This window comes from Elephantulus edwardii, unplaced genomic scaffold (assembly GCF_000299155.1).
Source record: "Elephantulus edwardii isolate Elephantulus edwardi_28Jun2011 unplaced genomic scaffold, EleEdw1.0 scaffold00019, whole genome shotgun sequence".
Taxonomy (NCBI): Eukaryota; Metazoa; Chordata; class Mammalia; order Macroscelidea; family Macroscelididae; genus Elephantulus; species Elephantulus edwardii.
In genome coordinates, this window is record NW_006399769.1 from 16,264,249 (window position 1) to 16,276,083 (window position 11,835).

Consider the following 11,835-nt stretch of genomic DNA (forward strand, 5'->3'; position numbering starts at 1 on the left):
ATACTGTTCCTCATTTCTGCTTCCCTGTGCTTTGCTTCCTGTTGAGTTGCATCACCAGGATCCTCTACCCGTCCAGGTAGGCCCGGGGCTGGACAGGTTCGGGCGCACGTGGTCAGTACTCATCCACTGCTAGGCGATCCGAACCCCAAAGCGCGGGGAAAGGGTCTGAGGGCGGCCTCGGGGTCGCGCACGCTTGCTGTATGCCTCTTAATTCCACTCTGGTGGATCCAAGTGGTCACCAAGAGTTTGCACACTCATCCACCCCCCTTTAACTTCAAGTCCTGTAAAGGGGCTCTGATGGGTACCAACCTTACCCTGCCTCAAAAGCCAAACTGCTTGTTCCAAGTTTTTTAAAAATAATTTTTTTTTAAATTCACTGTTGCACGTTCTGCCCCCCCCCCCCCCCCGCATCTTGTTCTAGTTTTAGAAGGCCAAAGTCTTTTTTTTTCTCTTCCAAATGTACATCTCTTCTAAAGTCCAAGGAAGGTCTATTCAAATGCATATCTCCTCAAATATGGGTGGAGCTCAATCCTTCCCCAGGTTAAGCTCTATGCCCTCAATTAAGTTCTACTTCTTATAAATATTTCTCCAGGGTAAATCTTCCATTTTAGTATAGCCATTGGTTGATAACACATTTTAAGATCTACAATATCTAATAAGCATTTATTTATATTATACCTCTTAACATTAAAGCAACAAAACCCTTAATTATTTATACAATATTTCTTAACATTACTATATGAACAAAATGCAGAAAAACTTTAACATAGAAATCTTTCAAGGACTTAACAGTTTCAACTTCAATCTCCACCCTCAAGCCATACCCACACATGTGCATATGGTCTAGGGGCTGTACTCTTGTCTCAGACCAAAAGGTGCTTTTCTTTCCATTTTAGGGGTATTAAAAGTAGCCACATAGGACCATATTGGGGAAGTTAAAGATTATAATCCAGACCAATAACAGAATATAGTTAAGACAGCTCCTGAAACATACATAGGGTTTTCAGAGGCCTGCTATTTCAGAAGTGGATGGCCAATCCTTCTTCCTAGTCTGTCTCAATGTGAATGTTCAGATTTAGAGAAGTATCAGACAGACCAGCAAGTTAAAGGTATATCCCTTATTGCGGAGATAACTTTAGTGTCAGTGTTGTCCCTGCCTTTCTCACACGCGCCTTTACCCACTTATTTCCTGCTTCACCATCCGGCAGGGTACCCATCCACTTCTACCCCCTCCCTTCACATCTATCTCCCTTTCACCAGCCCTCCATCTAATAACTTATATATGAAGCTTCCATTGAGAATACAATGGACTGCTAGGAAAACAAACAGATTTGTCCTGGAAAGGGTTAAACCGGGTGGCTCCTTGGAGGCAAGGATTCTGAGGCTCCGTCTAACATACTTTGGACATGTTGTGAGGAGAGACCGGTCCTTGGAGAGGGACATCATGCTTGGGAGGGTGGAGGGACAGCACAGGAGAGGAAGGCCCTCTATGAGGTGGATTGATTCAGTGACAGGGATAATTGGGATGGGACTGTCATAGAGACAGTGCGATTGGCACAGGACAGAGCGGAGTTTAGGGCTGTTGTACATAGGGTCGCTATGAGTCGCAGGCGACTCGACGGCACATAACAACAACAACAGCTCCTGAAATGTGCACATAGCCTCAGGCCAGTGTCCCAAGTTCTCAGTCTTTCCAATATTGGCTTCCCACCCCCAGTTGCCCAACAAAGTTCTCAGTTCTAAATTGGCTCAGTCCAATATTAGCTCTCCCCCCCACCAAGGTCCCATCTCACAATCAGGTCTCCAGTTTGGCCATAGATGTTGCTGCCATAGGTGTAGTTGGAGCAAGAAGAGAGTCAGTCCTACATTTTTTTGTTTCTTGTTCAATGGTACCAGAAGATCTGTCTCACCATTGCTGTTGTGCAATAACAACACTACTTAGTTATCACTGTTATTAGGTGCTATCAAGTCAAATATGACTTATACATGTATTTATACACCTATAATGACAGATCCAAACCCTGTCCTATCCTATGCAAGGAATAGGCTCTCCTAGGAACATTTCTTAAGTATGTACGATGAAGTTTTATCACCTTTGCCTTCAAGGAGCATTCTGGTTGCACCTTCTCCAAGACTTGTCTTTGTTCTTTTGGCAGTCCAAGGAATACTCAGGACTCTTCTCCAATACCACAACTCAAATACATCAATTCCTCTTCTGTCATCCTTATTCATTGTCCGACTCTCAGGTGTATAGCTAGTTATTTAAAAAGACCGTGGCCTGAATCAGGAATAGCTTAGTCCTCAAATTAACATCATTGCTCCTTTAAAATTTGGAGAGGTCCTTGATTGGAGACTTTCCTTGCAAGAAATTTCCTTGCTAGAAATTCAAACTGGATTTAGTAGAAGCTGTGGGTGATGCTACAAAGATCTTGGCTGAAAGCAGAGACTACCAGAAGAATGTCCATTTGTGTATTATTGACTATGCAAAGACATTTAACTGTGTAGATCATCAGAAATTATGGCTAACATTGAGAAGAATGGGAATCTTAGAACACTTAATTGTGCTTATGTGAAACCTACACCTATGGATCAAGAGGGTGTTGTCTGAACAGAGCAAGGGAACACTATGCATTTAAAAAAAAACACTACGTATTTTAAAATAAAGGTCTTTGGCAGAGCTGTACGCTGATACCCATTCAACCTGTATGCCTGAGCAAATAATTTGGGAATTTATGAAAATGGATCTGCACAGTGACTGTAGCAACTGGCTCAAGTTTTCAGGAATGATGAGGATGGCACAGAACAGACCAAGTTCAGATCAGCTGTGCACAGGGTCACTATGAGTTGACTTGTTGGGATCTAACAGCAATAAATCATATGAGTTTCAAAATCAATTTGACAGCATCTATGATAAGGATTATGCTAGGAACTTGTCAGACAGTAGTTAACAAGGTAGATTTGTTTGGTTCATGTACTAAAAAAATTCATAGCCATGGTTTGTAATTTTTCTCTATTTTATGTAATTTTCACAATTAACATGTTACATTTATAGTCAGAAAAAAGTACCTTTGAGCAATTTTGCATGTATACCTCATTTAATTCCCATCAAGTTGGAATCACACAGCTGACCCTCCAGCAGATTTCAGAGGAAGTAAATAGCATGGGATCACCCATCCTTCTCCCATGGAGCACCTAATGGATTAGAACCACATGCCTTTGGGATAACTGTATGAGGTAGGTATCATTGCAGTTTCTCTTCTACATATAGAGGAACTGAGTTTTGGTGAAGCTTAGTAGCTTGTCCAACATGCACCAAACTGAGATGATTTTTTCTTATATTTCATGAACATTTTTCTGAAATTAAAATTTCTTCTACAATTTAGTTTTAATGACCATACACAATTAACCAATCCCTTCCCACTTAACTTTTAAGCAACTTCCATTTTTCTTATATTATTAATAATATCTTATAAACAGGGGGGAGCTCTGATGGCCTAGTGGTAAGAAGCTCTACTGCAGTCCCAAAGGCAAGCAGTTCAAGGTCATCAGCTGCTCCTTCTGTGCAAGTAACTGCCTCTGAAAACCTGCCAGAGGGTCAGCTATGCATCAGTTCCAACTCTATGGTATAAAACATCATCATCTTAGGAATATTTTTTTGTGTTTAATTCTTTATGCATACCTATGATTATCCAGGGAGTTCTGGTGAATAAGTGGTAAGGAGTTGTGTTGCCAACACAAAGACATGTGGTCCAAATGCACCAGCTGCAATGTGGGAGAAAGATGAGCATTGCCCTCCCCTGAGATATATGGCCTCTGAAAACCTGCGAGTGGTTAAGCTATGAGTTGGTTCCAATTTGATGGTACAAAACAACATGATGTTTATTTCCAAGGATGAAATCCAGGAAGTAGAAGTGCTGGGCCAAAGCATACACACAATTTAATAATTCTAAAACATATTGCCAAAATGCCCTTTAACTAGATTATTTTATATTTCCACCAGAGGCTTTAAGTGTCAATTGTTCTTTTCCTTAAAATATTGCTTTGTGGTTTTTGTTTTGTTTTTAGTAGAAGATAGCATTTCTTCCTTCACTGGCTTTTTATAATTTTATTTTCTAAATTCTCTCAGCATTTTTTTTTGGTGTGTGTGTACTGTCAAATTGGATCTGACTGGTACAGGAGGAGATTATCCCTCCTTCTCCAGCAGAGCATCTAGTGGATTCAAACCGTGAGCCTCTGGGATTGCAGTGCAGCTTCTTGCCACTAGGCCAACAGAGCTCCCGCTCAGCATTTCTTAAGCTGAAGGAATTGAAGAACAAATTCAAGCCTAGAGTTGCAATACTTAAGGATGCTTTGGACAGAATACTAAATGATCCAAAAACCATTAAGAGAAGATAGAAGGAGTATACAGAATCACTGTACCAAAAGAAATTGGCTGGCACAGAAGAATTTCATGAAACAACATATGAGCAAGAGCCTGTGGTGATGAAGGAAGAAGTTCAAGCTGCTCTGAATGAATTGGCAAAAAACAAGGCCCCAGGAATTGACAACATACCAATTGACATATTTCAATAGACACTGCCCTGCATGCCCTCATCAAGTTGTGCCAAGAAATATGTAGGACAACCACCTGGCCAACTGACTGGAAGAGATCTATATTTGTTCCCATTCCAGAGAAAGGCGACCTGATAAGGATGTGGAACTTATCAAATAATATCATTACTATCACATGCAAGCAAGATTCTGTTGAAGTTTATCCAAAAACAATTGGAACAGCATGTCAACAGAGAACTTTCAGATGTATAGGTTGGGTTTAGAAGTTGTGATATTATAGCTAATGTTAGATGGATCTTTTCTGAAAGCAGAAAGTACCAGAGGAATGTCTATCTGTGTTTGACTATGCAAAGGCATTGACTGTATGGATTAAAACAAACTGGCTAACTCTGAAAAGAATGGGATTCCCAGAACATTTGATTGTGCTTATGCAAAACCTATACTTGGACCAGGAAGCAACTGTCAGAACACAGCAAGGAAACACTTCATGGTTCAAAATCAGGGTGTTTGCCAGGGATGTGTCTGTCCTATCTCCATACCTTTTCAATTTATAAAGCAGAACTGATCATCCAGGAGGCTGGGCTCTATGAGGAGGAATGTGGCATCAGGATTGGAGGGAGACACATCAACCTGCATTAAGCAGATGACACAACCCTGCTTGCTGAAACTGAGGAGGACCTGAAGTGCTTGCTGCAGAAGGTCAAGGACTGCAGCTGTAAATATGACTGAAGTGCAACATCAAGAAAACAAGGATTCTCACCACTGAACCGACTGGCAACATCATGATAGATGGTGAAGAGATTAAATTGTTAACAGCTTTAATTTTTTTTTTTGGCTCCATAATCAACACTTGGTACCAGCAGCCAGGTTATAAAAAAAGCAAATTGCACCGGGAAAGTCTGCTGTCAGGGACCATTCTAGAGTACTGAAGAGCAATGATGTCAATCTGGAGACTAAGGTGTGCCTGATCCAGGCCATAGTGTTCACAATTACTTGCTATGTGTCAGAATACTGTACAATGATGAGGGATGATAGAAAGAGAATTGATGCCTTTGAGCTGTGGTTCTGGAAAAGAGTACTGATTATACCATGGACTGCTAGGAGAACTAATAGGTTCACCCTAGAGAGGGTGAAACCAGGCTGCTCCTTGCAGTCAAAGATTCTGAAGCTTACTCTGACATACTCTGGACATGCTTCAAAGAGGGAGAAGTCCCTGGAGAGGAACATCATGCTTGGGAGGGTGCAGAGACAGCGCAAGAGAGGAAAACCCTGGATAAGATGGATTTATTCCGTGACTGGAGTAAAGGGTATGTGTATCAGAGACAAGGTTGGTATAGGATAGAGCAGGGTTCAGAGATGTTGTACATAGGATCGTTATGAGTAGCAAGCAACTTGATAGCACATAACAACAACAAACAGTAAGTGTGTTTCTATTTTTTTTTTATAGTTTTATTAAGATAAGTCTGCACTTTGTCTCTTTCTAGAAAAACTCCAGACTGTTGGATTTTGGAGAACAGATTTAAAAAAAAAATTACAATTAAAAATAGATATTCCCCAATTCAACATGTTTCATTTATACAACTCAATGAGATAAATTATAGCAATCATATTGTAAAATCACTGCCTATTCCAGAGGGCTGAAGAGCAATGCTATTAAGGTACGCTTGATGTAGGCCATGGTCTTCACAATTACTTGCTATGCATCTGTGAGCTGGGCAATGTCTAAGGGAGACAGAAGAAGAATTGATGCCTTTGAATTGTGGTACTGGAGTAGAACACTGAATTCCCCAAGAAAGCAAATAGTTCTGTCCTAGAGAGGGAGAAACCAGGTTGCTCCTTGAAGACAAGGATTTTGGAGCTTCATCCCACATACTTAGGGCACATAACTAGGAAGGACCAGTCCTTAGAGAAGGACATCATGTTTGGAAAGGGGGAGGTAAAGTGCAGCAGAGGAAGACCCTAGATGAGATGGACTTATAAAATAACTGGGGTAATGGGGTAGGTGTGTTGGAGGCAGTCAGATTGACTCAGGATAGGGCAGGGTCCAGAGCTGTAATGCACAGGGTCACTATGAGTTGCAGATGACTCGATGGTGCATAACAACAACAATGTCCTTTGCTAAATTTTCCAACTCCATGAACAAAAATTCAATAATCCCCAAATGATAGTTTCCCCCTCATTTGCTCAATTCCTTTCAGTATGTGTGTGAGCACAGAAAAAAAGTATTTATTGTATATTTATATTTATTGAATATATATCTAACAGTTTTTGTTGTTGTTACATGCTGTAGAGTCATCTGCGACTCATAGTGACTCTATGTACAACAGCTCTGAAGCCTGCCCTGTCCTGAGCCAGTCTCACTGACTCTGACACACCTACTCCCATTGTCCCAGTTATCATGTCAATTTATCTCATCTGGAGTCTTCCTCTCCTGCACTGTCCCACCACCTTTCCAAACATGATGTCCTTCTCCAAGGACTGGTCCCTCCTGGCCATGGGCTTAAAGTATGTCAGACAGACCTTCAAGTTCCTTGCCTTCAGAGAATAGTCTGGTTTCACCCTTTCCTGGAGAAGCCTGTTCAAGACTCTTCTTCAGCACCACAACTCAAAGGTATCAATTCTTCTTCATTTATCTTTAGTCATTGTCCAGTTCTATGAAAGAAACATATTTCTAGAAAAAACGAGGTTCTTCTCAAGAAAGAGTTTAGCAGTAGCTCCTATTTTTGTGAGATTGAGGGACTTTTCATACAAAATTGATTGGTCCTTGCAGCAGGAATTAAAAATCAATGCACTCACCAAAATATGATCCTAGGTCTTTCTCTCATTTGAAAAACAAGGTAGCTAGACTGCTGATCTAATAAATTTCTCTGCCTTTGAATATCAAACCATTCCTTTAATATGTAGGAACTTAATTATCTTTTGAGGGCTGTGTATGTATCCAGCTGAGCTCAGTCCTGCAATATATTTTTCACTTGCTTTTTTTCCATTTTTTATTAGTTTGCTTACAAAGTTCATATACATTGTGTTTCACACTATTCTTCATTCACATTGTGTTTCATACAATCATTCTGATACATTATATTTTATAAAATTAATCACCATTGGACCTTTCCCATCATTACCCTGTCTTTTCAACTGGATCATTCCCTACCTCCCTCCACCCACTAAACTGTGCAACCCTGTGGTTTTGCCCCTAACCCATCCTAAGACCATTATTGTAAAAATAGAAGGATAACTAAGAAAACATGTATGAAAACTCAAGGGGGAAGAGGTGGGAGGGGTGAGCATAGGTAGGGATGAAACCACAGGTTGGTTTTTCTTTTTTAAAGATGTACCTATCTGAGATTAAGAAATTAGCTTTAAAGATTATATTTAATAATAATTAAAAAAATAAAAATTTTCCATTCTTACCCATTGCTCATGAACTCACTTCTCCCCGCACAGGACAAAATACCTTTGGCTATAGAGCCAATAAAAAGATTTCAACATCTGAACTCAGGATTTTTAAGCATCTAACTTTTGTAAAAAAAAACCAACAAACACAAAACAACTTCTTCTTATGAGTTGTTGCTTCTTATATGTGTCCAAGGGTCTTTATTCCTGTGAATTAAAGAAAAGTGAGAAATTGATATCAATGAGTGAAGAAACAAAGAGTGAATTGTGAACCATTTCAGTACAATACCAGACTACTAATCACTAGTCCTTGCTACTGTCACTAATATTTATTATTAAACACTCATTACATGCCAGTCACTGTGCAATGTTATTTACATTATCGTGGTAACAAATAACATCTGATTCTCTTTCATAGATAATGTTATTATAGCAAGGAAGCTCTGATGGCATGGTCTGTAATGAGTTATAGTGCTAAGTCAAAGCTTGCACTTCTCTCCCTGGTGGTGTGAAACCATCATGGTGCTTGAAAGAAAGACGAGTAATCTCCTCCCACATGACTTACCACCTCAGGAACCCCTTGGAGAGTCAGCTATGAGTCGACTCCCTCTCAACAACAATTAAAGAATTCTCAAAACCCAACAATTAAGGAATCATCAAAACCCATTTTACAAATGAGAAAGTTGAAATAAGAGGATGATTAAAGATTGTTGCTATTAGGTGGTGTCATGGATTCAATTGTATTACTCCAAAATACATGACAATTTGGCTTAGCCATGATTCTGATTGGTTTGGTAGTTCTGTAATGATGTAATATGGTTGCTATGTATTTTAATGATGAAATTAACCTTTAAGTCAGTTCTAAGGGAAGTTTGGTGAGATGCAATAACCTTACTCAGGTCAGTTTTGACCTGAGTATTTTTTTAAGGAGAGATTCCTTGGTGTGTGACCTGCATCACCTTCCATCTCACAAAAGTTAAAAGGAGAGAGAAGCAAGCAGAGAAGAAGGGACCCGATGACCACCAGGAAAGCAATGCTGGGGATAGAGTGAGTCCTTTGGCTTGAGAACTCCTATGAATGAAAACCTTGCAGCCCCAGACACATGGAGAACTCTCTGAGAGATGTCAGGACTATAGATGTCAAAAGAAGAGGAATTTCCCCTACCACCAACAGAGAAAGCCTTTTCCTAGTCAGCATGCTGAACATTATCTTTCTAAAGTCACAGTAGCCTCCCAAACTGAGAGAGAATAAATTGTTTGGTAATACTGCCAACTGTCGATAGCTGTGATGGTCGTCCTAGATAACCAAGGCAGGTGGTTGTCTTTGGGTCAGTTTTGAATCCTATGTGACAGAACAGCATTAATAGTTCCATAGAGTTTCTAGTCTGTGATCTTTATAGGTGCAGGCAAGTTTTTCTCCTTTGAAGCCAATGGATGAGTCTGAACTGCTTTTCAGTTAGCACTCAGGTACTCACCCATTGTACACAATTAGTACAATACTCTTGTTGCACATCCTATAGTTGTTGTTACTGTGTGCCCTCAACTTGAACCTCACAGCAAATCTTGTGACAGCAGAACTCTCTCAATAGGTTTCTTAGGCAGTAACTTTTACTGGAGCAGATCAGCAGGTCTTTCCTCCTTTGAAGGGGGCTAGAACTATTGATCATTTGGTAAGAAGTCAAGCTCTTAACTATTGCACCACTAGGGCTCCTTGGACAAGAGTCTCAAAACCACACATTTCCTACTATGGTGTAGTTTCCAACTTATAGTCAGAGGCTGTAAATCACAACAGGAGAGTGCACTCATCATTTGCCCTGCTAAGATTAGTAGCAGTCTAGTTACAAGAAGTGGAAAATCAACAGTGTACGAATGTTTGATCTACTGTGTAACCCCCATGATTTTTGACATTACAGTTCCTTCTTCATTCAGTTCCTCCACTCCTCTATGTCCCTTGGGTTCGGTGATTCGCTTAAAGGCCTCACAGAGACCCAGACCCATCAGGGGAATGACTCACATAACTGTAGATAATATAGGGTGGTGACTGTCAGTTGTGGAACAGGCATCTTAAAAAAAGCACTAGCATTGAGCTCTGACAGGCTTATGGAAGCTTTTAGTAGGGTGAGGCTTAAGGTATCCCACAATAATCCTATCTCCTTAATACAATAAGTACTTTAGTACAAAATAAGCAATGGCTAGAAATGATATTTTGAATGATAAACCTTTGACACTTACAAAGGGGGTTGCCCATCTTTCTGCAGAGGAACAGCTTTGAGTTAGTGTAGCTCACTCAAGCTCACTATAAACTACAGACTATGGACTATGCCACCAGAGCTCCATTCATCAAGGATTATTGTTGCTGTTGTTATGTGCCATCAAGTAGACTATGAGTCACAGCTACCCTATGAACAATAGTTTTGAGCCCTGCCTTATCCTGAGCCAATTTCACACACTTGCCCCCATTACCATAGTCATTGTGTCAATCCATCTCATCCAGGGTCTTCTTTTCCTCTAACATTCCAAGTATGAGGTCTCTCTCCAAGGACTGATCCCTCCTGGTAACATGCCCAAAGTATGGGAGACAGAGTTTCATAATCCTTGCCTCCAAGGAGCAGCTTGGATTCACCCTCTCAAGGACAGACCTATTTGTTCTCAAGAAGCCAAGCATCAACCTCAACTTCCACATTCACTTGCTTACTCTCTTAATTACCATTCATTCAATACTATCTTGCATAAGAAAAAGAAAGGGGTTTGTAAACTAATTTTTATTAATTTACAGTAGGAAATAATTACTTCTAGGGCCTAGCAGACCAGTATTAAAATGTTACTAATAAGATGAAGTCAATGGTATACAACAATGTTTCTTAAAGTACCACCCAATGTTGGTTAATGAAGTTCTTTAACTTAATCCAATGTCTAACAAATCAGTGTCTTTGGATTTGAGACTTCGAAATTGGTACTGTAAATAGTACCTCAAGCAATTGTTTGGGATAGTGGTCTCAAAAGACTCAAATTTGCTTCCTTTGAACAGGTCCCAGCTCCTGGAGACTCTCTATCAGGTTTCCAAGGCTGGAAACCATGGCTGGAGAGACTCATCTTTCTCCTTCAGAACTGGGATTCAAATCCCTGCAGACACACAGCCTACTGTTTACCAATGCAACAAAGGATTGCATCATCAGGTCCCAGATATTTTACCAACCGTTTGAAAAGTTCAAAGATTATCGCTGTTTTACAAAATTACACACCTTCAGTGATCAAAACATTCCTAGCCACAGAATTCTAGCTTTTTAGACACAAAACTTACCAGGGTCTGGGCTTAGGGTGTTATGATGTTTCATACTTTTTAATACATGCAAACATTCCTAATAAAGCTTTATTCTTCCCAGATTGTTTTCAAATCCTAAATAATCTATTTAGACAATAGTCACAGAAGTAAGACATTTTTAATAATTATTTCTTGCATCACATTTTTCCTGGTTTCACTCTGAAACTGGTTAAACATTGGAGTATTTTTAGTTTGTTTTTTAAAAAATGGTTCCTCTGCATTGCAATCCCAGAGGTGTGCAGTTCGAATCCACCAGATGCTCTGTTGGAGAAGGAGGAACAATCTCCTCCAGTATTAGTCAGATCTGATTTGACGGTACACACAACACAAAATAATAAAATCAAATTTTTTAAAAAGTGGTTCATCATCTTTCTTACTTCAATACTAATGACAGTTCAATACTTGGCTAAAGAGAAATTAATTTCTTTATGAAATGTGAGCAAATTGCAAATATACCTTATAGATGTTTTTCTTCCCAGAATTTCCCAACAGCATTCTATAATGAATAGGAGTTCTGGAAAGTTGAAAAAGCTATAGTTGTACATAGCTGTTTGGCTTAACCTACAGAAT